Raw genomic sequence first — 26,832 nt, 5'->3', positions numbered from 1 at the left:
ATGGTCCAATCCTCACTGAAAGTTATGGGCTGTAACATCTTTCCAGGTAATATATAGTGACATACTCATGTACTGACGAAAATCCATTGTTTAAATGAAGGAGAATATATTGCTATGAAACATTGGAAGAATTATTTCTGACACTTTATCAAAGCTAAATGACATCAGGAATAAGAGAAATAAAGGACATGGTGATAATTAGAAATTAAGAAATGACTTATTGCTGAAAACTCAAAATATGTTAACTACAGTTTGTAGTAATTAGCCAAATTTTACTGGGTTTGATAGTAATAAATGCAAATAATTATAATTATTTATAGATGGACAGAAATGTAATCATTAAACATGCCATGGATATTGGACACCAAAGAGTAATTTAACTGGATACATCCTGCTTTATACTTGCTCTTCATTATATTTATTAGTCATTTGAACAGTGTTTAAAATTATTTATGAAAGCATTTTAGTCCTATAATTAGGATTAATATTGAAAGTCACAATAACTGCTCAAGCAAAGTTAGAATGAGAATGCTGTACTACTGTATATGCAGGACTCAACCAAGCAGCCACTTAAGCTATTGCTCTGACAAATTAAAATATGGCAATTATGGTTTTGGGCATGACTGATTTTTTTTGTTGTTGTTTGTTTCTCTGGTCAAAGTGGAGGTGAAGATGGGTAATTTGGGCTGGAGGTTCCAAAAGTAAATCTGCTTCTGATTTTCACCTAAGACTCCTCAGCAAATTGCATTTGCCTTGCCACAAAGTACTACATTCAAAAAAATAAGGGTTTTGTTAGATTGCAAGAAATGCAGAAGAAATAATGGAAACACTTGTAAAGCTGCTAGAACCTGCTGATGTTTTCCCCTGTTCCTGTATATTTAGTTCTTGGGCAGCTGGGATAGAAGAGATCCAGTGGCAAGTTTGTAGGTAGCACCAAGGTGTAGGTGTGAAAGGAAGGGCTGAGCTGAATTTTGCTGGTAGCTGGTCATTTGTTCAATAAGAATAAAGACCTTCTGAAGCAAGGTGGAGGAAATTGTTTCCCAAAGTATGTCCAGGCTGCTGGCTGTATAAATCATCTGAGGAGTATGTTTGCTAGTAGATTATCTGTCTGATTTTGGGTAAGGAGCTGAACTCGAGTGGCATAATGATCAGGCAATAGCATCTTCTACTTGACTGTGGCATATCCTGGCTCCGAGAAAGACAAAAATATCTCTAACCTAATGATGACACTTGTCAAGCAGGTGGATGATCTAGGAACCTGTTCCCATACCAAGGACAGTTTAGCAATGATACAATGTAAAGCAACCTCAACCAGTAACATTGGGAACATCCCCACTTTTCTCACCCTCTGGGTGATTTGTGAATAAAAGGGCAGGGAAAGCCACATTCCCAGCAACCTCCATTAGCCTTTGGCTGTAAGGTAATGGGGACACTGACTTGAATGTTGGTTGGTAAGTCAATACAGCCTTGTGAGGAAACAGTTTTGCAGTTGCAACTGTTAATGCTTATTCAATCCAAATCTAAAATAATTGTGAGTTAACCTGATCTTTATTTATGATGATGGTGCCATTTCTCAAAGATAAATACAGTGTTCAGATGCAGCTGAAACATTTTAGCAACTATGTGCTTATATGCATAATAATTATTATTTTAATGTCATAAAGTAAAACTATTTCAGCAGGCAGTGTCTTCCCGATATTTTAAAAACTTCCATTCATTTCTTAACCTTTTTATTTGTATTTCATTTATTATGTGAATTGCATAATAATTTGAGCATTCCTGATTTCTTTGCCCTGTCTACACTGATTAATTTTTGTAATTGCTTGTAAAGTCCTGTTGAAGTTAGCGGCATCTCACCTGCATTGTATTGTTTGCAAAATCTTTAGTTCAAATTGCATTGTGTTTGACTTGATCATAAGCAGCTTTGGGGGTTTTTTTTGGAATGGACCATATTTTTTTATCGACTGTATGTTTTCTATTGCGGCTTGACTGTTCTTAATGTAGCTTCTCTATTTTTTCCCCCTGTGAAATATATTTATTTTTAAACTGAAATTTTAGCTATCACAGTGAATTTGAGTTAGAACAAGTAGATGAAGTAACATGATAAAGCATTATCACAAGAGAAATGGAAACGAAATTTTCCCTTTAACAGTTAATTCCTCTTTTCATTGCACTCTTATATGTTTACATAATTTAGGCAATAAAGTCAGTGTGATAGAGATGGCTAACTCCTCCTAAAGAAAAACAGGCACAATTATTGACTTTGATTCTTGGGTGGGTTGTTGTTGGTATCTTGACTTGCAGAGGCCTCTCTGCGTGCATGGTCCCCATTGAAACTGGTGAATATGTTAGCCATGCTCTAATCATCAGCTTGCACAAGAACATCTTTTTATGTAGCCATACCCTACCACTGGCCATATCCCCTGATGGTCACTTTTGACTTTATTTTGTGCAGCATGGGGATTGTTTGTAACGTTGATGGTTTTAGCAACTTCAGTTTCAGCTGAGGTGAACCAGCTACCAGTGACTTCAAATCTCTTGCTCAGGAAGGCATCTAACACAAAGCCTGGTGCCTTTTTGTGAACTTATAATAGGCAGAAGGTGGTGGCCTGGATCTCAGCATCCAGACCCTTCTGTAGTGTAACTACTGCTGTCAACACTACTGGTAGTGTCCAGATCTGAAAGCAGCAGGGCTCTACCAGGCCATTCCCTGGAGTGCAGAAGGAAAGGGCCAGTGGTATGATGTCACTGCAGGTAGCCTTCATCCTCCCAGAACAGCTGTCCTTTGCCACACTTCGCTCCTCAGCTTTGCATTAGCGGCATGTTAGACACATCTTTTGCACAGATGCATTCAATCTACTGGGGGCAACTATTGATTCTAATAGCAGTTCGCACTTCAGTTACTGTTGGTTTGACTCAGACTTTTTTTCCCCTTTTCATATTTAACTTGGGTGTCAGTCATTGAGACTTATGTTGTTGGTGTGGTTTATATTCAGCCATTAATATTTCAGAGAACTTGGATCCATTTTCACTTCCCACCCTCATCGTGGAAAGATCAACGTACACCCATGGGGGATTTTCTGCTCCTCACCATGTGTACAATCTTTTTTTTTTTTTTTTTGGAAAAACCACCACACAAAACAGGATGTGGAAATGGTTCTGTAAAAAGAAACCAACAAAATAAGCAGTTCCTTCTACTTTATTGCTGTAATTATAGACTCTGCATAGAGGTTTTCCTACATTTGTAGATTATTTTTCAAGACAGATCTTGAAACACATTTTAAATTGGGACTAGAAGTGAGTATAAAATGTAAAGCTAGGCTTTTTGAAGTCCATTGTTATTTTTCAATCAGTGTTCTTAGCAGTAATGCATCTGAAGAACTGATCTCAACCTCTGGCTTCAAAAAATTCCAAGTGAAATGCTTTGAATCAGAGTCTTTTATATATTCCACAAGTTACGTTGGATATGAATGCCTGGAAGTGCCATGGGCTGGAGTTTCTGAGTACATCTGATATCCACAGATAACATCAAATTCAGGGTGATTGTATCAGCACTATATGCTAACCAAAAGTACATTTTTTTTGCAGGAGACCTTTCCACCAAAACATGCTAACACCTGATATAAGCTGAGTCTTTAATATTAATAACACATAATCTAAAAATGTTGCAGACCCAGATACTTATATAGAGAGAATATTTCTTTAAGGCTGGGCTTAAGAGTGAGGAAGAAAAACCAGAATGTCTCCGATCAGAGGCCAGGGCATTCCAGAGAGCAGCAAAAATAATGGCAACACCTGTTGTGTGGAACCCCCTACAGCACAGCCTTCCCCCTGGCTGTGGGGAATGGGAGTCCCGTGGCGATCTGTGGGCTCTAAGCCATGAAGTTCAGAGATGTAGCACAAGAAATTGTCAATAAAATAACTGGTTGGCCGTTTTGATTGCAATAACTTTACAAAAGCTTTTCCTGGCTTCCTTACACTTACTTTTATTTGCTTAGTAGATATATCATACAGTGCTAACCCAAGTAAAGTAAATACTGATTCCAATCACTGAAATATTCATCAGAACTTCCTATGTAGACTATTTCCTCCACACATCATTCTTTCTCATTATTCCAAATTAATATTGACATTTCTTAGTTGTATCTAAATGAATGCCTTTGAAAATTGACATTTCTTCTCAGTGTCTAAGGCACCGTAATTTCTTTTATTTTGGTCTGGTACCATAAGCTTGAAACGGATTCTTTCTGGCATGAGATAAAAAAAATTATCCAAACAGGATATCACATGTCATAAAGAAACTATGCATATTACACAAGGTTTCAAATGTAGAAACAGATACTTACCACTTGCATATCAAAATGTAACAGAAGCATTTCAAAACAGCAGCAGCTACATGCACCCAATTTGTGTTACCTCAATATCATCCAGGGGCAGATTTTTACAGAACAGGCTATAGTGTTTGCAAAAAATATGGCACTTCCTCCTGCTTAGGACACATTACTGTTATGTACTGGAAAGCTATGTAATTGGTTCCTACTCAAAAGATGAGACCTTCACACAGCCTTCAGGTGCTATAGTGATAATTTTTTATATGCCCAGTTCATTCAAGCAAAACCTGCTACAGTGCTGGAAATCACCAGATGGTGCTGTTAAAGATAGGCATGCAAGGTCTGCTCAAAAGAATACGTAGTCAATCACATCTTGGAAGAAATACTACATGAGGAATGGAGAAGGGTTTTAAAAGGTTTTACTTGTCCATCAGTTGACCTCACTCCTGATTTCTGTCTGATTTCTGTAATATCTATCCTGGGCGCACAACAGCAGCAGCCATGTGCTACTTCTGTGCTATGAAAATGCACTGCAGAACACATCTGCAGCAGTGTTTGTAGAGTGGGAATATTCAGTGGCCTGTGCCTCTGCTGGGAAGGCCATTGAGGGCACTGGTTAGCTGGTCCCAGTGCATATGGACCAGATCAGGAAGGGAGCTGACAATCTTTGCTCTATCATGTATTATCTCCAGCACTGCAAACAAAGGGGTTCAGTTAGTTCCAGTAACTGTGCTGTTAATTTTTTGATGTGAAACTGCCTAATTCCACAAGACTTTTTTATATAGACCACTGTACTGCCTCCAGTGGTGAAGACTTTTATATCATATGAATAGGTCATATTTAAAACACTGTCCTACAGCAGAAATTCTTTACAGTTCATGACTGGCTCTTTGAGCTATCCTTCCTTTAAACCACTTAAAAAAATTGTAAAAGGGAGTTCACAGTTTATTCCTGCTGTGGAACACTTATATCAACCTCTGAACTTCCGTTTTTTTTGACTGAGAAAAATGGGTGCACTGTTTCTTCTCATAAACAAGTTGTTCCCATGATCTGTGGGAATGTTTATATCTAAGAACGCTCCATGTGCAGGTGGTGATCTGCAGGAGTAAAGTACTTCCCACTGCACCGAAACTGACCCTTCACATGTTGGCAACATACATCTTCAAACTGGGAGTTTTGTGTCTTTTACTGAATGGTATTTCTACTGGCCCAAAGACTGAATCCTCAGCATCTGAAACCAGGCTAGCTCTTCCTTGGTGTGATTCAACACTGGCGATATTAAATACTCGGAAGCTCCATTTACAGACCTGTTTGTATTCTGACTTGGCTTATTTTAGTAGATATGTCTCGAAGTCCTGTGGTCTTCCAGGAAAAATATTATGCCCTTAATGTAGCGCTCTAATTTAAGAAATTCAGAGTGATTAATAAAAATAACAGCAAACTGAACAATTTTCATAACCTATGAAATAAAGTTTTGTTGCAGTCTTCAGTTTAGCAGTGAGGACAAACCATGTTAAGGGTCAAGAAGAGACATGAGAATTCCCAATAACCTGGACAGTCTTGATTTTCAAGTCTCTTCTCTAACCAATACATTTACTGGAATCAGACTCCATGTAGAATTCTGACTGCTGAAGGAAACCAATTTATTTTTAGCAGAAAACAAGCTATTAAACTTCTTCTTTATTCTGTTTGTTGTAAGAAGCAGTGAACAGACTTTATATCCTTGTTAATGAATTTTCCTAAGTGTTTTGCAAATGAATGTTCACAAAAGGGGATGCGGAACACACAGAACCAAGAATAACTCTTGTATTCCCAGAAGTGAGATGTTGAAGAGATTAAGCCTTGTTCCCTGTGTGTGTCAGGGAAAAATGAGTCAAGTCCCAGTTCAACACCCCAAAACTTCTAAATGGTCTTTCAAAATCTGATGTTTTCCCTGAAAAGAAAATTGATATTTTGCTGTAAAATTGAATTTGACAGTCTGTGTCAAAGGGAAGGAAATTGCCCACCCATTTCCAATGGGGAGGAGAGCTGATTGGATACACGTATTCTAGAATGCAAATGCTGTGCTTTAAGTGGACTTTATCTATAGTGGATAAAACTCATTTACAAAAGAAAGGTAACATTTATCCTTGACTAGGAGCAGACACACAGAAAATTGGCTGTAAATAGTTCAAGGGCTATTCTATTCAAACTGTCCCTGTAGGTAACAACTAATAATCAACTACTTTTGGAAAATTTACAAGATTTCTTCTGGTTATTTAATTTTTTCCCCAGAAGGAAAGATAGATAGCCATTTCCAGAATGTTTTTTATCTTCTCCAAATAGGGGTCTAAGCAGGATGGAATTAACTCTCATTTATATGCACCTGTCTCTTTCCACTGAGTATTGAGGCAGCCAAAATAACAGCCATGATGAGTAGGGTGAAGTCCGAATGTTAGTTTGTTGATCATTTGTGGAAAATCACTGTGTTCATAAATCTTGCGTTAGGACTTGTTTATCTTATTTGATGTTTGGATTTGTATATACAACCAAGGAAGTAAAATCCTATAATTTCAAGAACACTTAATTTGTGTGTGATGTGAAGATGAAATAAAGAATTGTCACACATGGCCCCAGATCTGGGAGGCAGCCCAGGGTCTATGAGTCCATTCTCTTCTGCTAGAGGTATAACAAACATAGTAATAAAGTTGTTCCTTTATTTTTAGCTACTGTTCCCCACTCATGTGAACTTTTTTCAAAACCTTTGTTTGCTTAGACAAGAAACAGTAGGAGATTCATCTTGATTTCACAATATGATCTTTTCCTTCTAAGTTAAACTCATTTTATTCCAAAGCAAGTGAGAGGTCCTTATGGAAACTCAACTGCATTTCAGAGTTGGAGCTACAGCACCAGAAAAGAGAGGTAGTATTTCGATTATTTTCTGCTTAAGTTAAACAAATAATTTATCCTAAACAATGTACTTTTTGGGACTGGGGCTTACAGAAGACGTAGCTATTGGGGGATCAAGAGAACTAATGGCTAGCAGGGGACTTCTTCAGTCTAGGCTAGGGCAGGACAGTTTTAATCACAAGCCTTCTAGGTTCTGTCTATAATTCAATAGTGAATTAAGGATTACCACATGTGGTGGAAGACAAGTAGCATGGAAAGACTTTCATTAGTCTAAATCATCTTCTAAACAAAATCAGAGTCATCCACACTGGGGACAGTCCCTGGCTCGTGCTGAACCCTGACCTCTGTCTGGGTGTTTTGTGCAATTTAGCCATGGAGGAAGAATGCACTGGGAGTACAGCAGGCAAGCAGCAGCATAGATCAGGCGTGAGTGCTCAGCTGGAGTCTCAACCAGGTTTAATCTACTAATATAGATCCAGCCAAACTCGCTAGGTCCATGAGAGGCGTCTCACTTACTGAGTGATGAGGGGTTATGAGTCACTTCTCAGTTTGTGGGGCTCAGACTCAGGTGGACTAACAAGGAAGGAAAATAGGGACATTAAGAATTTGAATAGAATAGAATAGTTCACTTACAAGGGACCTACAATGATCATCTAGTCTAACTGCCTACTTGCCACATGGGAAGTTTTAAAATTGTCTTACTTCATCAGATGAAAATAATCTTCCCAAAGTTTGTTTTTGCACAATGTTTTCCCTTTCTCCCCAATCTGTGAAGAAGTATTTAGTCGGTCACCTGGGGACTATTGACTTGTTTGCAGGGTTGATTGTGGACTTTACAGTGGAGTTGTTTTGAGATCTCTAAAGAGAGATAATCCACTTGATTTTTGCTGTTCTCTGTGCCAGAAATAGCACCAGTAAAACTAGTTGCATTCAAGGCTGTATCTTGAATTCCTACTAGAGATTTTCTTTTTCACTAGAAAACAGAAGTGTAAGATCTGTAACATCAAGTATAACTTGATAGCTGGAAACAGTGGTGTTGGAAGGCAGGAGATGATTCATCATCATCTGCTTAAAATAGTAGTGATATAATTTTATAATATTTGTGGCAACTCAACACACAGGATACTGTGAGAATAGGGCCCCTGGAGCTGTGCAGAGCAAAGAGAGAATATATAATTCCTGCATGCTGATATTTGATCTGGCTTCTTAACATTCAAAAAGCTAAGGAGGTTTTTCAGAGTCAAGTCTTACAGCTAAAGATGTCCTGAAGCAAAAATAAGAATGCAATGGTGAATTAGCCAGCACATTGACCATTACTAAAATCACTGCAAGATAGTTAACAAACTGGAGGGCAAATTCATATTACAACAAGAGACTTGGAACAGCTCTGACAACATAGAGTCAAGCTCATTTTGGTATCACTGTAATCAGTTCCAGAAACCTGATTGTGGATGTCAATTCTTGGCTTACAAATTCACCTAGAAATAACAATGTCAATGGATGTTTTCATCAAGCACCAAACTAAGGTTCCAGGTTATCTAGGAGATCTGTTACAGCCTCTGCAAGCTAGAGGTAAGATACAGGACACAGAGGAGTGTCTATTTCTGCTCTTACCCTTTAATGACATGGTGAGGGAAGGTGCCTTCCATGGGGCTGTATGAACATGTAATAAACAATGTTCAATATAAGGTATGAGTTTATTCATGTGTAATAACAGAGGACGGTGAGCCATGACATTGTATAGGTGCTCTGCTGTGCCCATGCTTTCTATAAACACTAAATACACCTTTTGAAATGTGCATCCACCCTGCGGAGTGCTCTTGATCTGCACACAGAGGATGTCCATACCATGAATTTTTTTATTTTAAACATTTCTGCACAAGTGTAATTTTTGAAGACACAGTGGATTCATGCATATAAAAGCATGGAAGTATGATGTTTCTTGAAATTACTGACATATGTTCTTTTACCTCTTCGGTATCAATCTGGCCATTTAAATTATTGACTTACTGGGATAGGTACTTTATATTTATATTTATATACATGAATATACATGAGCCTCTAATACCAAGGAGAACAAAGCTCAGTCTGAGCTAAGTTCTTTGGACAAGACCAGAATGCATATTAAACAAACTAAGAAGGCATCCCAAGCTCATCACTCCTGAAAATGCTATAATGCAATGTTGCAGAACAGTCACAGCTGTAGAGAAGAACCTTTAGTACTGGGTACTGTATAACATAACATAAAAAAATGGGTGTTGCCTCAAAAAGTAAAGCAGCATCTCTGACAGTTTCTTCTCAAATTTGCTGTGTGCAAACAAATTGGATCATTTATACAATGACTGATCATTGACTGATCTGTAGTGAGGGAAGAGAATGCCAGTCTTATGTGAGCCTGAGAGTATGCAATAATCAAACTTTATTTTCTGTCTTGTGTAACAGAAAGCTCAGCCCTAACTAGGTCAAGTACAGTCATCCCTGCATATTGGTTCACAATCTTGGCTTGAAGGGACAACAGCCTATGACATTCAGAAGGATTATTTGAAGGGTAAAATTTAAACATACATTAAATCAATAATAAATCACTGGAAGAGATTTGAAGTTCAGAGCCCTCAAAATAAAATAAAATAAAATAAAATATAAAATAAAATACAAAAAGTTAAAAGTCCAGATGGATGAAAACAAGGCCAACTAAATGAAGATAGCTGAGTTTCACTTTTTTTTCCCCTACCTCTGTACTATTTTTGACCTGGAGGATTTGTAACATAAAACTAAAATCACCTTTAGGCAATGATTTACACCTTGCATACCAATAACTCGCTTACAGTTTACAGCGTTGACACACAATATGTTCTGTCCTTACCCCTGGCATGAGATGATTTGCTGAAATGTGACATGCAGGCTCTGAAAGTTAGCTGGAAGCTATGATTCCCATCAAGCAGAGAAGTTATAGGAGGAAACCAGATGGAAGTTCTGCAGGTTAACCACAGGCATAACTGAACTAAAACTCTCAGCAGCACTGATGGTCCATTTTGGTTCTGCACTTTTTAGAAAACAGGCATGACAAGAGTAAGACTGATGCTTGTGCTTTTGTCATTGCACTTTAACACCACATCTATAGGGATTTCTAGGGCACTAACTATGGTCAGTCATTTTTTCAGTGTTGTGACACAGCTGAGAACACTCCTAAAGGATCTCAGTATCTGAGAATACATTAGTACAGCTTCCAGTGCAGGTGGGAGGGATAAGAGCCCCGTGTTGCAGTCTTTTGAGACAAGGGCAGTTTTGCTTCCTATTGTAGACTGAAGTTCAAATTCATCTCTCTGAGATTTCATGGTCAAGCATTTAATGGATTTAATGGATGTGGGTTGTACTTTATTCCCCTTGAGTATTACTAGAGAAACTCCTCGTGGTTTCAAGGTTTCCTCAAATTGCTGTACAGTTGCATTGACCAGGAGCCTCAGTACCATAATGCCAGAGATGTAAGTTTAAAATTAAAATAGAAAAAGTATCCTGACTGAAGCTGTAAACATTGAGATATAAGGATGGAATGTGACCAGTTCTCTAAGTGTAAATAGCACTTCAACAAGTTGAAGACACAGAAGACTAAGGACCTGTTTTATAAGAACATAGTCAAAGGCAGTGGTAACAGCTGCTTACTCCAAAAGAATGGGTAAAGAAAGCCCTGTGGCATTCTGTCTAGTGCTGTGAATTTGATGCTGATGGACATTCAGGGAACACACTCACAACAGGCCCTTGCAATACATCTGAGAGAGTTCATGTCTACCTCAAAACAGGACATTCTCATTCTTTTATCAACTACTTATATAACTCCTTCCCCTCAGGAATAGCCTTAGCTTCAAAAGGTATGAAAGGAAAATGAGAAAATGGCCCTAAGGTGATGATGTCATTATGATAAATTAGAGCAGAGTCCCCAATGTCATTTAGATGAGCTTTCCCAGACTTGGATGCTTGGTTGAATCGTTAACAGTCACATCATCTACATTATGGACACTTGGACAACTACATTTGGACTACTTAGAGAGTCTCTAAGTCTTTCTTTTTCTTTTCTTTTTCTTTTTTTATTTTTTTTTCCTGGATTCCTCTTGTCTACAAAGGTACTAAGAACTACTGGTAAGAATTTACATTCAAGAGAATTTCAGCAGTCATGGTTTTATGGTGACTCATGTGATATAATTTGCAGCTGCCTGAATTGCCATTGTTCAGGGAGGTGGCTCCAATCCTGACTGTAGTAAATGGTGGAAGTAAGACTGGAAGCTCTTCTGAAAACAACAGAGCTCCTCCTGAGCTCTCTTCAATTTTAATATATGACTTCTATAGACAACCAGCTCTATCTTTTCATTTTCTTAGATGAGTTCCCTCTGTAACATTTCATTTGCAATATGCTTCCTTAAGAAGCTGCCAGCCCTAAAGGTAAACCAATTACTATTTTTTACTTTGCTGATAGAATTTGATGCTTTCTCTAGGAAGAGGAGAATATTAGCTATTGGCAAATATTGAATTTCTTACAGATTTTTGTTGCTGTTCTACAGTGAAAGCATGGTTTAATTGATTACTTTATGATGTTCCAGTGTGTCTCCATTTAGTTTAACTGTCACACAAGATGGAGTAACAATTAGATTTGCAGTCAAGAGCTTCTGAGCAGTCTCTTTTTTAGCTGTGTTCTTTTGAATAAAATCAACTTTGAAGATTTTAAAACAGTGGTCTTATCTTGAACGGCTTGGTAGAACAATATTCTGAATATTCTGTGCAAACAATGTAGGTATCTCACTTACTGCATGTGAAGGGTCCTGCTGATTTAAACTACTTCACTGTATCCAGCCCCTGAAGACTTGAACCCAAATACCCGGACTCTAGGAGACAATGTAGATTATCGTCATGACAGAAAGGCTGGGTTTTACACAACAGAAGTTACATAAAGCACAGAAGTTTTTTAAGTCACAGACTTTCACAAATGCGTTTGCTGAGGCTTTCCTGAATAGCTCCACCAGTAACCTAAATATTTCAATCAAGAGATATTGCTGGTTGAAATCAAAATCAACATTTTCTTCATTTGAGAATGCTGTTCAATTTTTTTTTTTAAAGGAAATTTTAAAAACGACAACAAATCTTTAAAGTCTTCAATAACTTTTCCTAGTCATTTTAGTTTTTTGGAATGACAAAAATTACTTTCAACTGTAAAAGAGAGGGGAAAAAAGTGTAAATATTGACTTAATATAAAAATTTTCAAATGAAAGTCCAAACTACTCTGAACAGTCACATCCTGGGTTTTGTAGACAAGGGGGTCTCCCGATTCTTATATGTCTTCTTTGCTTTATGGAACTGCAAGGCCAGATGAGGACAGGAGAATTTTGATCAGGTGGAGCCTTAGAGCTGAAGTGTCCAAGGGCTGGGGGCAGTGCTCAAGCATGAGGTTGGAAGCAGTCTCCCCAGGTTCTGCAGGATGCAGAAGGAAAACTGGTGTGAGAGATGACTTATTCACCCTTGAGTCCCTCACTTACTGATGGTCAGAAAAGATGTTTTGAATGGAAAATTTCATCCAGGTCTTATATTACACTTACCTGATTTCACAGCATTCTCACAGCAGTTACAGCAAGGCTATAACAAAGAAACAGCATTTGCATCAGGATGTAAGCTCTTTGATTTAATTTTGTTTGGAACAGACTAAGGGCCTATTCTACAAATTCTTATATGGTCAGACCTACTCTTCTACCTATGTCTGAATGTTTTTTAGGTGATTGAACAGTGATATTGCAAATGTTTTTATCTTGTAGCATTGCAAAAATAGTTACAGAAACAAGGGGAATATACAACCTCAAAAGATAAGAAGAGGACTGTCACAGCATGACCATCCTTATGATTTTAGTAAATGTCTCAATGCAGAAGTGAAAGATAGCCATTATTCAAATATAGAGAGAACCTGACAGAAATATAACTGCCCTGACCACAAAACAGTTGCTTTGTTACAGTTGTTTTACTAAATACAAAGTTCTCACCAGTGAAGCCCATACAAGAGGTTGGCACGTTGTCTAGGAGATACATTTCAAATGGATTAAGAGCAGAAATCGAATGCTTCCAACACATTTAACTTAAATCAAAATACAGGTGAAAACCACTCCAAAATAATGGAATTGGTTTTGTTTGGTGGCAAAATATTCTGCAGCTCAAAAATGATATATGTCTTTACCAAACTGCTGTACCCCAGAAGTACAGCACTGGGTAACGAAACTATGCACTGATTTATAAAAAAATGGAGTCTTTACTGATTCAGGGCCTGAATTTGGTGACCTGAAAGAAAAGAGAAAAAACAATTTGCTTTCCTTTACAACAGATCAGAACCTGCTGTTTGGGGTGGGATAATTTTCATTTTAATATTTTTAAAGCATCCTATTAACGTAAGTATACATTGAAAAATTAGAGGTAGAGCCTGGCTCACATGTTGAACAGTATAATCTTCGATATCTATTGAGAAAATCTGCCTGGAGAAGGATTGTTGCTCTTCCAAAAAGTCCTATCCCACAGTGATAGTAAGAATTTCTGAAAGTGCAACCTCAAACTGATATTTTCAGCATCAAAACAGGTCTTTATTTGCACTACCAGTTTATTTGTACTTTGCCTGGACTTTTGTGGTGGCACACAAAGGCTGAAGGCTAGAAGTAATTTAGATGTTGGGACCGGAATATCTATAAAACATTTATTTATTCATTTTATTCTTTATCATTACTCTTTTTAGCAAAATTCCAGGTATGACAGATTTTCTCCAGAAACCCCTTTGTGTAGCAGTACTAATGCATTGAACATTCAAGGCCAATTTCTATAAATTTCTTGCATGAGAGAGCACTATTTCTTGCTATAATCTTCCATCTTCTTTCAAGTGTAACCCTAACCTAAGGAAATTTTTGGTGACTTTGCTCTCTTCTCATACCCAATTTTGCCAGCTCTCTTGATCTGTGGGTGAGACTTGCTCAGTTGCTTCACTCTCATTATCAATGATTTTCATGTGCCTTCATTTGAGGCATTACAGTGAGTATTTTCTTGGTCCCATATGCCATATAATACCTGTTTTGACTTGTGGCATCACAGCAGCAAGGGAGAAGCTGCACACACTGCCTGGAATACCAGCTCAGCACATCACTGGTGAAATGCATGCTCCCAGCTGGGAATTACTTTTGTGGCATCTTCCTGAACCCTTGGTCCTGAGCACCAGAGCTGCCAGCAAAGACTCTACATGGCAGTCTCCCATGTGTCAGGGATGGAGGTCCAAAGAAGGTCTGTGATAACCCTTTCTTGATGCCACCCTCTCCCTTTGATGGGTAGATGACACTAGGGCTGTGTGTAGAAGTGGCTGGGTTTGAAGGGCAAGATAAACATATATGTAAAAGGTATCTAAGGGGTTTAGACATGGGTAGACATCAGTCCATTTCATTAAGCCAGCTGCACAATCCAACATGAAGACACTTTCTGTGTGGAAGAGGTAGAAGATCAGAAAAATGGGAGGGCTGAAGCTATGAAGTGACATTGAAAGCTGAATCAAAACACTGAAGACCAGTTTGTGTTATCAGTAATTTCACAATGAGCTATCAGTTTCTCACTTTGATGAGAACTCAGTTACCCAGACTTAAAAAGAAAATGGAATCTTTACTCAGTGAGTCAAGCACTCTTTTCTGCTATTCCTGACCACCACCTATGGGGGTTAGACCACACAGCTCATGAACAACTCTGAATAGAAACAGCAGATGTGCTGCCACCCATCAGTGAGCCAATGAACAACTGTAAATCCAGGAACTGCACACATAAGCTGTTGATATTTTTTCTCATTTAGTTTATACACAGCTAGATAAACTGTATTTTACACAATTTTTTAAAAAATGCTCTTTAATGTGGTATACAGATGAATATGTGTGTGCATATCTGCGTATTGCTACGCACAACATGGACACACATAAAGGCACAATACATAGAGTCCCTTTCGACTGAAAATCACATGAACATTTCAGAGCTTGTGAACTGCTTTTTTTGTTGTTTGTCTGGACAGTTCCTATTCAATGCCTCAGCAGAAGATAGAAGTGAGTGTCTGAAGATCCAGAAAAGTACTGCCCAGCTGAAATAAATAAGGTGTCACCAGGTGTGAGTTTGGATTAGCATAATGTGGTGTAGTGCACAGAATATCATATCAGATTATGTGACTCCATCCTTGACCTTTTGCTTATCTCTGTAGCCTCACAAAGAAGTATAATTCTGATTTCATGGACAACATCTAAGAGAAATCTCTTGTGTCCTTTTAAAGAAAATCTGACCATTTTAAGCGTGCAGGCTCTGTCAGAAACATGCCTCAGAACATGCAATTAATAACTTTTGATCAAAGGCCATCCACTCTCCAGGCTGTTTCAAGACTATCAAAGATGACTGCTAGTGACATCTATGGTGCTCAAGGATACAAGCAATGATACAATTCCTTACATCTCTCAAGATTATTTGAGATGTTTGGCTGAAGAATGTGTGTGCTAATATTGACCACAAAACTGAGCTCACTGTGGTTTGTGCTTGCCTAAACTTTATTTCTGCTCTGAGGCATCCTGTGCTATTCTTGAAAGTTACTGCTGCAGATTCTTGCTTGCAATAGTGTTCTGGCTAATTGTGTAGCACACTGCTTTTCCTAACAATTGCCTGTTTTAAGTGGCACCTTCTTACTCAAACTCCTAAACTTTGCACAACTAAACACTGCAGATTGCTGAATGAGTGAAAGGTTGCAGATTTGCCTATCTCTGTGAGATAATGAAACCTCAAAATAGAGCTTGTAAAGTAACAGCTCGCTAGCTGTTTATGAGATTCATAAATTACCACTCATGGTTTGTTCTGTAGATTAGCACATTCTGCACGTTTATTCATTTTAGTTTCTGCTAGGAGGCCTGTAAGAATTCAGTGGTTTAGAAGCACAAGAAATATATTTACTGCATCACTAATCTGGAGGTTCTGTTTTCAAACCCTCCTTACAGTGCAAAGACCAAATTTTGAGGAAGCCCTGCAACTGCTGAAACAGAAGCAGTGAGAGCCTGACTTTCAATATTCCTGTGTGTGAAGAACCTTATCTGTACAACCCCACAGACAGATTTTGGTGCCAGTCATTAGTCATCTTTTTAAGTAGGCATTATGAATAGGTCATTCAGGTAGGAAATCAGCTAGGGCTTTAGCTTTTCTAGAGCAGGATATGCCATGTGTCTGCTGAGGATGATCTCTCTGCAATTACCAAAACAGGCAGGGAACTGCTAACAATAGACATGAATGCCTCTTACAATTTGTTTAGTTACAAGCGAGATGTGCTCTTTTCAGGGGCCCATCTTATTTCCAGTATTAATGCCTGTATAAGAATCATCTAAAACAATTCTAACATCCTGCTAGCTCCTTTCCTACTTTTAAATTTTTTTCTCCAAATGAAATTAGCAATTGTCAGAGTTCATATCTGCCTGCAAATGACTTGCTCTTCATGTCACAGCCAGAAGAGTTTCAGGAAATGACAAATGCTCATGATGGTAAAGGCACAATTCAGTTCCCTAAACAGACATCTTGAGAGTATCTCAGACAACCACATGGGATTTACAGGTGAAACAGAATATCTACAGAAAGCCTGTGACATTCTGGACCATGGAAGGTTCTAGAGGGTTGGAACTAGATAATCTTTTATGTCCCTTCCAACCCAAACCATTCAGTGATTCAAACTGTTTACAACAACCCAATGCCAGTGTTTAACATGGCACAGCCACTGCTCTGATGCCAGGATACTGAGCACCCTTGAAAAATAAACAGTTGAAGATGCACCAAATTAATGACTTCTCTAACTGTTCTATTTTAGAATGCCTTGACAATAAAGGGAAATTCAAACACTATTGTATCCTGAAAATCATTCCCAAATAGCTAAAAATCAATTGAATGTTAATCCTAAAACCTTTGGCTCCCATTTTTGTATTCAGAGGGATGGACTCTATTTGTTATATACCTTTAACATTTCTTCCAAACATGCCTAAACCTGAAACATTTCCAAAGCACTTGCAAGGAACAGGAATTGCTGAACACAATGGTAATATATTTTTTCTTATTACTATGTGGGCTATGATTTCCTTTCCTAAGTTTCCAACCAGTTTGTTCTGAGTTGTAGCAGATGGATGATAGCTATTCCTGTCCACAGACATGATGGCCTCTAAGTGGTTTTTATCTTGAGAAAAACTCTTACCTCTTCCAGGCCTAAAAATTTGCAACCCTCCAAATCTCATTTGTTTTTCCCTACACTCTTGTTAACAACAAGGAGTAAATGAGAGAATTTTGATGATGTGTTCACTATGTTTACTCCTTCTTTCTTCTGGACTGAGATCAAGAAAAAAGACAGGGAGGAGATAGCAGGACATAAATGATGATGGTTTTATTACTTTGTCAAATTTGAGCCAGGTTTTCAAAGGGACCATTTTACTAGAATTTGGCTATTTCACTTGAAGTAGCACAAGTAAATTAGTTCTTGCATCTGCTGAACATTTACAAAGTTGCACACAACAGGTTCAGGGTCTGTTTATCAACAGCATGAGCCCTCAGCCCCTGGGGCTGCTTGCCCCTGACCCGGTGATGCCGCTGCTCTCCAAAGCCCACCCTGCCTGGCCATGGGCCCGGCCTGGCTTTGGCCTGTCCCCATACCCAGGGAAGTGCCTGATGGCTGGGTTGGGGCAGTCCTGGTGCCTCCCAGATGGCTGCTCCTGGCTGGGGCTGGAATTGGTTTGACAGCAGCTGTGATAGTTTGGCAAAGCCCTGCATCAGCCTGGAGTCCTGATAGACAAAAACTGTTCTGGTTCATGGGCCTCATGCCTGGGGCAGTGTCAGGGTCAGGATCAGACTTATTTCTCCCCTCTGATATATTGATCAGTAAAAGCATTTTTTGAGATGGGCAGGATAACAGCTGTAACTCAATACTCTGAAACTTGAGAAAAATGCAGGAAAGTTAAGGGTACAACTGTTCACTGAGCTTGTACAGTAGTTCCATTTATTTTACAAATGCTGCAGGCTTTGAAATCCCAGATCATCTTCCCCAGAGTGGTCTGTGTCTGGCTGCAAGAGCAGGGAAGCAGGTCTCTTGTTTATGAGCAGATGACACCAACAGGAAGCCAGCAATGAATGCTCTCATATCTCCTGACACTGCAGTGGGAGCTTGTGTTCCATTTAAACCACTCTTCTGAGGAAATGTGGTGACTGACCAAAGGTTTTACTTATTTAGTGTGCTAATGAGGCAAGGCTTTGGATGTGCACAGCTGGGTTTGGAGCCCAGCAACCTGGAGAACTGCATGCTCTTCTGTAGGATAACTTTTAACCCCAACATCTGGAAGTCTACTGTAAGCAGCAGCTCCTACTAAAACTATTTGTCAGATGATAATGACAGTGTCAGTCCCTTTTGGGCTACAGCTGACTCCTGGTTCTGATGGATATGGTCCTCCCTGTTACAGCTCATCTATTCTACATGACACAGTAATGCAGAGTAGAGGTAGAGGTAGAGGTAAAGAGCATCTCTCTGCTCTCCTACACCCATGCCCTATGACTCTGCATTCTGAAAAAATGAAATTACATAGAGCTGTGTCTGAATTCACTCATTTCATGCTCTGTTTAGCCATAATGAGAAAAAAAGCATTACACTGTAATCTGGTATTGAGTGCATTGCACCTTGGAGCCCTTGGTTCAAAAAGGTAATTGTAATCTTCCTTTTAAAAGTCATAGTGGGGCTGCTCTTCTCTTTGAAAGGTGAGAAAAACAGAACAGCATCCTCTAGTCCCCATCTGTGTGAGAACTTGGATTGAAGGACAGTTCATTGAGAGTGTGAAGCCCAGGACTTGCTCTCTCTGCTCTTTGAGACAATTCAGGATAGGAGCCTGCCCTAATCATTAGTCTGTGGTGTGGGAGCTGGAATGGGGAGTGAGGGAAGACTGTACACCTCTATGTGAAATATTATGCATGATTCTTTAGCTGCCCCTCTTATGCCCCCTCCCAAGAGACAGAAAGAGAGATGGTGACCCTGTAGCTTAGAGATTACAGCACTCACCTACATGGAGGAATACTGGGTCTCATGGCCTTGGTTTAAAGGCTGCACATGGATTTCTTGTTTCATTGAGTATTTCTAGGCCTAGCCCATACTTGGAGCAAATATTGACAGATTCTTGCTGGCTAGTATACAGTAGCTCTCTGATGCATGTTGAGAGTAGTTAAGCATTACAACCTTTTTCAGACATGTGAAAGATGTTTTCTGCATTTCCACTATTCTGAAAAATGCAGTAATTGTATCAAAGCCTTTCTAGGATTAATGGCTTAGTTGCAGGCATTTCAATTTGCAAAATAAATAACATCCCATCAATGGAAATGAGCAAAGTACCAAAAGGACTGGATAAAAATTCCCAAACAAACAGAGCTCTGGAACCTGATATTACTAGGAACAAAGAGAGAGAGGTAATGAATAATTCATGCAATTGTTTTGGAAAATATTTTTTAAAAGAAATTTAATATGTGAGAAAAAGGTTTATTCCTCAGTCTTTACTTTTTTGACTGCTTAGAGGTAGAGGTACAGGGAAGAGAAATAAAGAAATTAAATACTCATAAAAGTGCATGAGTTTGTCCAGAGGGAATCTTTTCAAAGTTACTATAATATCTATCCAGACAAATTGTGACACAGCATTCATCTCTGTCATGTTTGAATCCCTCACATTTATTACAGTCTTTCTAAGTCAGAAAACAATTAGGAGATGGAAATGCTCAGATGTAGGACCCAAGTCCTTTAGTGCAGGACTAACCTTTCTCACATGCTGAAAAATAGCTGGAAGAAAGTAATATGATTGACAAAAGGCAAACTTCTGACCCTATTCTCCTGCTCTAAGCAGTGCCTCATCACATCTCATCTCATTTTGGAAATTTACTTTCAGTGACCAAATTATTTTCTTTGAAAAGCACCATTCCATTATAGGTGATTTGTATGAATTTTGATTTTCCTGCTGTACCTGGACAATGAAAAAAAGGCAAGAAGGGAGAAGGTTGCCCATCTGTGGTATCCAGAAGTAGTGCACTTCATCAAAGCAACCTCTGTAGCCACTGCAAGAGATGAGATTTTTCAGAGGGATATTGATCCCATGGTTTTCAGTCTTTGTTTCTTTCTCTGCTAATTACACATGAAACTTAGATAATGACCTTATACTGGATGCATAGATAGAATGAGTGAATCCAGGTCTTTGTCACCACCAGATTGCAAGTTAGAAACCAAAAGTGTTCCACTTTGTGAGAATGTCATTTAAAATCTAATTGATTTTCAGTTGAACTTGGATGCCTAGACCAGTTTGTTCTGTCCTTGCAGGATCCCCATTAATTGATTGTTCCAATGAAAGAAGTTTGCTACTCTGTGATTTATAACCTGGGGTTGTTCAGATACATATTTCTGAGAGAATTCCCCCACAGCCTGTGGCCAGATTAGTTACTAATGCATCATGCATCACTAACATGCACTCAGGATTTTTAGTCAAATACTGCAGGATCAGAAATTGGCTTTGTATTTCTAATGGATAATTGTTAATTGCTATGCTGAAGGTAAGACAGACCCACACAGTATGGATTCCTCTAGCACTGACATAAATATTGGTTAACCTTCGCCTAATTTTGCAATATTGTATGGGATATGATTTGTCATATTAAATCATACTCTGAATCTGTCTAGTTCTGTATTCTTAATCTTTCAGTAGTCAGATGACTCAAAAAAGGCTTGAAGATAAAGGCAACCCCTTCCAGGCAGCATGAGAGTTGGAGGGAAGAGCCCAGGCTGTAGGAAGAGAGACAAGGAGGCATCAGGAAGTCTGTCATGCATGGCAGGGTGCTTCAAAGCTTGTTCATAATTAAGAACCACTGAACTTCCAAAACACTGAACTTCCAAAACACAGAGTTCTTTCATATTACTGATCAGCATGTAATAAATTAACAGCCTGAGTTTGAAAGAATCCTTCATAAAAATTGGTCTTCAAAGTTACTCGACCAATAAAATTGTCTGCGGCTTTTAAAACTGAGCTTTAGAGCCAGCATGTAGAGCTCCCTTTAGAAAACATGTCTGCAAAAGTCTGCATGGTTATCTCACAGAAAAATACTTATAAAGTAGCATGTGCATCTAGGTAAATAGTGGGTTTATGAGCAATTTCTGCAGGCAGTTGATGATTCGTAGAGAAATCACAGCATCTGACTTGTGCAAAGTAATTAAATCGTGTATTTCAGCTACATAATAACCTCCATAGACTTTCTGGGTAGTTAGTAGAAGGAGAGATGCTCTCCCAAGTGGCACCTGGAGCTCCTACCTTGTCTACTGTCTTCAGTCACCTCCTCTGTTGCCTAGAAAAAAGATGAAGAAACCAGCCATCACATAACTTACTTAATTCAGCCCTTAATGATGACATCTATGCATGAACTTTTAGTACTTATTTTAGGCATTCATGCTGTGCTCTTTCATTTTCCACTGTTCTTTGTGTTTCCCAAACTACTTAGACCAAGAGCGTTTGATTACTCCATTACAGATGCCTTTATATTCCAGTTTCAGACTGTCTTTTTATATCAATTTGTACAACTGATTATTATTTAATAACTGTACCTCCTCCCGATGCACTGAAGAACTTGTGACAGAAATATGTCAGTTTATGAAGGTCCTGTTAGTCATCTGCAGTGCACTACAGTACAAAACTCCAGGGACTATCATCTTGACATGCTAAACTGCAGCCAGATGTGATCTGAATGTCCCTCCACACCAGATGTTCAGCTGCCAGTACAAGGATATCAACTGGAACATGCAATGGACTCATCCCTGTATTTCCACCATCTGGTCTAGTGGAAGGTGTCCCTGCTCATGGAAGGAGGGATGGAATTAGATGATTTTAAGGTGCCATCCAACCCTAACCATCTCATGATTCCATTTCTTTTCCCTAAGAACCACAGCAAGCAGTGGCTGGGGGCAAGAGAGGGGAAAGTGCCAGCCCACACCTTACCCAGGGACTGGCCATAGTTTAGATGTAGACTTTGCACAGTAAATAGAAGGAATATACAAATTAAGAGAGGAAACAACTGCATGAAAGGAACTAAGTGACTTGTCTGATGGCAGGTAGGATGTTAATAGACCTGTGGATCCTGAACCCAAGTCCCAGACCTGCGTCTCATCTGCTAAGCTATGTGGAATTGGTGGCATTACACGTGTGTGCACAGTAGAACAAGTCTTAGTCCCACAAGGATGCATGGCCAAAGGTTGCATGCTGGGTCATTCATCAGTAAAAATCTTTTCTGTCAAAATAAACAGCAGCTTGACCAACATTTTCTAGGGTGATTTTTGTAGCACTGTCTGGATTTGCTACCACCAAAATGGACAGAGTAGGTGACAGAAGAAGTTGAAAATACAGAGTAATAGTCAAACTTTTCATTCTGGATGCAGGGTGCACAACCCCAAATCCTGCTCAGTCCTAAAGCCATGAAAATTTTAGTTCCATAAAATAGAGAATGGACAACAGGCAGGATTAGAAGTTCCTTTCTATTTTATATAGTGAGAAGTGAGATCAGACCCAAGAACATAAATTTTGGACAATTTTGCTGTTACTATTTGTTAATAGACTAATATTTTGACACACTGGTAACACAAAAAAAATTATTCACTTGATATATTATAATTTTGTTTGACAATCAGACATTTGATTACATTTAATACAACCATATTGCATGTATTGGTAACATTCTAAAAGAGCAAGGCATCTATTATCAAATCACAGAAAAAAAATACCCAAGCAAAGAGAATTAAAAATGTCATAGCAATTATTAATAGCATTTTTAATAGCCAGGTCCTTGTCACAACACATTATAATATTTCCTTTGGAGACATTTTAATGTATCATAGGGAATGGACAAGATGACCTAATAGATCTTTCCTATCTTTTCTCTCACATAATCATGTCAATCAGCACTATAGAGTCATGGTAATTTATACCTCCTATTGCTTCCAGACTACATTATTGTAACCCAATTCTGCTACACAGATCTAGAAACTGCATCTGCAACATCACAGGGTTTGCTTCACCTGGACACACTTTCATCAGAGCTGCAATAAAGGTGGGGACCTGTTTTATCAAATATTAATGGCAGAAATTTTTGGCCTAATCTTGCTTTAAGGGTTCAGGTGACAAAAACTTCTATCTTCACTGAACTTTTCAAATCTCTTTTCAAAGCCATGTGTGGGACAGAAGATCCCAGGCTGTGGATATTTCTCCTGTGTTATTAGTCAGATTTCCTAGGTTTGTCAACTTTCCTGGGTTGAAAAAAATGAATACATACACATAAACACATGAAAAAACACAGTCAACATATATCTTAATAGTCATAATTTGGAAATGCAGATATTGTATTTTTACATATATATATATATATATATATAGGGATTCCCATGTATAATCTGGTTATTGTAAATTTCACAATTATGTTTAAATATTACCTTTCAATCATAATTTTTATTGCATTTCAATTCAAGTATGTAAAAAAAGAAACCCAGCCAGAAAGCTCTTTACTCATTCCATCGCAATTAATCTGAAAAGAATTTTTATCAGGATCTATATTGGTTAATTCCTGAAGTCTTTCCAAGGTTTTTTTAAATTATGGAATTCATTCTTCTATTTCCAGTGTTTCAATTAAGAATGGATATAAACTCTTTGACTTTAAGGGCTGGAGAAAATTATGGTGTGGGGAGAGTTCTTAATGCCTTTCACTGCACCCATTGCAGCTTTTGGGACACAATGTTTTTTATACAGATAAAGTATATAAAGCCTCTTACAAAGTTTCACAATTTTAGTGATGTTTAGGATTCTGAAATGTCAACATTTTGCAGAGAAAATAGCTGAATCAGGCCAGAGTAACTGTGTTAGCTAAAACACACAGAAGCAAAATAGGAAGTAAGGTATTTGAAGGCAAACTGTTTCTATGTAGAGAGTCTTCAATTCCCGTGAATATAACATTGACAAAACAAATCCTTCATAATTCCAAAATTTTCCTAAAAGTGACAAAGTATCTGAAAATCAATTATGCAAAGTGAAAGAGTTAATGACAATGGGTGTATAAAGTACTTTCCCCCAGTACGCAATATTTAACCCAATGTGATATCTGGAGAAAACATATTCCAATTTTCAATTAGTTTGTGGACAGAATTGTGTCTTCCAATGTTACCCTTAACAGCTGTAAATGATGATATACTGCTAAAATTCTAACTATTTAATTGCATCAGATATTGTAACATTTCTAATAGATTTTATTATGCAGGAAATGGCTATGTCATCACTACTGACTTTGTAGTACCAAAAACAACAGTCAGAAAAATGTTCATTCCATGGTTTAAGGCATGTGTAATGACACAGAAAACTGTGCCCTTTTTAAAACAAACAACATGTTTTCTCAGTTAAAAAAATGAGGAAATATTTTGTTTGCAATAAACAGGGTTTTTCTTCTACAAAACTGAATAATTTCAAGCATGGATGAGCCCTGAAAAGCATTTCCTGTCAGAATTAAATGATGCATATATCTGAATATGTGTTGTATTAGGGTGAAGATTTGCTAGGACTTCACAATCAGCTTGTCATTTTCTGTATTTTCACATTTTTAGCAACAGGAGAAATAAAAAGTTTTTATTTTTCAGAGCTACACTAGAATAATTTTTATGTTTTGTTCTGTTTGCATGCAGCCTTACATATGACAATCCACCAAGAAACACGACAAAATACAAGCGGCCATCATGACAATAGCTTTCTTAGTCTGTATAGGAGTGGGACCTGAATAATTGAAAGTACAGAACTCCTTTTCAGACTAAACCTTAGAGCAAGGTCTCTGTGTGCCTTCTGAAATACTTGGTCCTGACACCATAGAACTAGGGAAGCCAAAAGATAATGCTGGAGGACAACCAACCACAGGAGTATAAGCCAGGAATTCAGAGATTTCTGGCTATCGCAGCAAAGATGAGAGTTACATTACAAATGGCTGCATTAGAGCCAGACCCTAAACTCTGGTGTTGAAAATGGAGTTCCCTGAAATCTACACGTCTAAGTAAAAAGAGGGGCTGCATCTGTTCCTATGCTGCTTTTTCTCTGCTGCAGTTCAGCAAGCACTCAGAAGAATATCTAAACCCTTGGTCCTGGGAATCTCTCCTGCATCCAGAAATGCTCTGAGCAGACACAGGGCAGTGATGAGCACAGAGCAAAAACCAGAGGGAGTGCCCAGCAGTGGTCACAGGAAGAGGTGAGAGGTGAGATATTTGAGCCTTGGAGCTTTCTCCTATTGGGGTGATTGAAATGTAAATCTGCTTCCCTCCTCAATCCAGTGATCCCATACCTAGCTTGATGAGTCAGGGCTTGATCACCTTTGCAGTGATGATGGGGACAATACCTAGCAAAAGGGCAAAAGGGACAGTGCAAAGAGCACACGATTCTCTACTGGCTATAGCACGTTTCTGAAAGCAGAGAGAACTGGATGCCAGTCCCTTTTTCCTGGACTACTAGTATGGTTTGTATTGGTTATAAATAAATTTCAGATAGGAGGAATAGAAAAAAACCCAAAAACCCACCAGTTTCTAATCTCACTGTGACAATCCTACAACTCATGAGCAGAGCCTAGCACCTCGCAGAGCCCAGGACATTTCTGTGCACCCTGTACATAAAGTTCATGCCCATGGTATTCACCTTATGCAGTGGCGTGGCTGTGTCTAAAATGCCTAAAGGAAAGAGTCTGTGGTCTGAACTCAAGTTTAGTCTCTGTGGAAAGCAAAGCCATAGCATACCTGGGAATGGTCTAACACCTGAGGATTGCAGGTGACCAAATTCCAGCATGCAGAGTGCTCCCTGCCACTGTTTAACTTCCTTGCATGCATATAGGCAGGAATAAGCTTTGCTAGTTGCAAGAACATATGCCTCATCCATGGGTGAACCAAAAGCCAAGGTCAAAGTAGTGAGTGAATATACAATGAACTGTATAAATAAAATAGGAGCTCAACTTTATAAAAAAAGAAAAGTTTATAACACTGAAGACCACTGTGGCTCTGTTTATAACAGACAAGATATTAAAGGTTTTCAGGTGAAATAAAGAAAAAAAACCCAGTCAAAAACATATGAGATTTTCAGAGGGATGCTTAGTACTTAACTTTCTTTTATTTCAGAGTTGAGAAAGATCTCATGAACCAGCATTTTGATGTTTAGATCTAAATACTTTTACAAATCCAATCCCTTGGCACTAACAAATGTTTTGATTATTGCATATTAACACTCAAAAGTACAAACATCTTTTACATTCAGGTCTTATCTGACAATTTTTTCAGCGAAATCAACCCTGAAATGTGATGAATGTTAAAGTGAAACCTCTCGTTCATTTAATGTTATGGACTTTTTGTTGAAAAATATTGGTCATCTTTCAATAGTACTACATTTTTCTTTAGATCCTTAACTTCTGTATATTTCTGTTGAACATTTTGAATTGTTTCTATTTGTTTGTATCTTTGAGAAAACAAAAAGTTTAATCTTCTCTGCACAAAATTAAT

The sequence above is a fragment of the Corvus moneduloides genome, chromosome 3 (genome assembly GCF_009650955.1).
Source record: "Corvus moneduloides isolate bCorMon1 chromosome 3, bCorMon1.pri, whole genome shotgun sequence".
NCBI classification, from domain to species: domain Eukaryota; kingdom Metazoa; phylum Chordata; class Aves; order Passeriformes; family Corvidae; genus Corvus; species Corvus moneduloides.
Note: the sequence above shows the minus strand (reverse complement) of the source record.